This window comes from Arachis ipaensis, chromosome B04 (genome assembly GCF_000816755.2).
Source record: "Arachis ipaensis cultivar K30076 chromosome B04, Araip1.1, whole genome shotgun sequence".
Taxonomy (NCBI): domain Eukaryota; kingdom Viridiplantae; phylum Streptophyta; class Magnoliopsida; order Fabales; family Fabaceae; genus Arachis; species Arachis ipaensis.
Window position 1 is genome coordinate 37,424,495 of NC_029788.2, and position 1,856 is coordinate 37,426,350.

The window sequence follows — 1,856 nt, forward strand, 5'->3', positions numbered from 1 at the left end:
CCAAATGTGCTTATTATTACTTATACTTATTAAAAATTATTTTTAATTTAATTTACTAATTATAGATGTTACAATTTTTAAAAAGTTATCTTTTAAAAACTAATTTTTATAAATTACTTTTAAAAAATAAAAACTTTACCAAATTAAGACCAAATGCCACATATATATAAGTGTAAAGAAAGATCAAATGAACTTATCTTTTATGAATAAACATAAATATTTCTCAATCAACTCAACTTTTAATGATTATTACCACACATAGGTAACAATATTCATGTCTCAATTTAACTAATAGTAGCATATAAATTCCATTTGAAACCATATTACCAGCAGCCACCAAGACAAAAACTCATGAAAACCTCGTTCAGAAACTTATGACTCATGAGATCTCAATATTCATTGTTATTACCATCCTTGATCCTTCTAATTTTTGTCATTTTTCAAGAACCATAATATTTCATGTTAGCCCATCGTTTTGATCATCTTACTCTCAATGTGATTTAAACTAAAAATATTGACATCAATGTCAAAACCTATAATTTAAGATAAAATTATTTTTTTTAAAAAACGCTTCAAATTTACTAACAATAAGATTGTAGCTATGTATATTTAAATTTAAAGTTTGACCAATTGTCTAATAATCTCTGGCTATAAGTTACAATAGCCATTCAATTATTAAAGTTGATTAAGTTAGATGGTCTTAGCTACTCCTTCCCTTCTTGGCACTGCATGTCCGCCAACAAAAAAATTCCATAGTCAATACGGATTAAGATATTTTAAAGTCAGAGAATTAATAAAATAATAAAATAAAAAGTTAATTGCTTTTAAATTTAAATTAAGATAATAAGAGATATATATTTTATAAAAATTATAAAAATCAATAATAATTAATTTTTTACTTTTATCATTTTATCAATTTTCTACCTAAACTATCTAAATTCAATCATAGATATCTGTCTGCTACTTAAACTAGCTCAACGTATAAAAGGAATCTCAATAGAAAGTTAAGCATTTACAGAGGAATAATACATGCGAATCACATGCATGAAGAGACATATATAGTTTACAAAGTTTTAGTTTATTCGTTCCATAATATGAGAAAACAATTAATAAAGACTAGCAGTAAATATAAAAGTTATATCGCGTTTTGGTTAAGGTCAATATTCACATACAAATTACAAATGTACATATAGAATACAAAAATTAGACATGTTTGGTGGAGAAAGGAATTTTTTTTCTCACTTTGTTTTATAGTTTTTGTACACTTTTATTATGTATCAGAATAGAAACCTTTGGTTAATTCTTTTTCTTTTGCCAAACATGATTTATGATATGTGCTACAAATTACAATTTACACATTATTTGGTTTAAATAATTTTAAAAGGAAGAAAAATGAAAGAAAAAAAAATTGGTGGAAAAGTCTATTTTTTATTATTTAGAACAGAGAAGAAAATGAATGGAAAATTAAAAAATTGGCATGGGACTCATAATTTTTTTTTTCCTCTCAATGCTGCGAAGAAAACTGAAGAGAGAAGGCCAAAGAATGTTAAAATTTCATATTTACCATTCTAATGACAAAAAGCAAAATCTTTAACTCATCCTCTATGCAAAATTAATATATGTAAGGGTAATAAAATAATTTTACTCCATATAATTTTCTCTCTTTTTACTTTTTTTTATATCTAAACAAAATAATTTTTTTTTAATTTTCTTTCTTTATTTTCTCTCTTCATTTAAATAATATACAAAAAAAACTCACTTTTTCTTTATTTTTTTTCTCTCATTATCTTTCTATCTATTTTCTTTTTTCTCATTTTCTATCAAACATCCAAACACAGTATTAGTGAAAGTGCAAT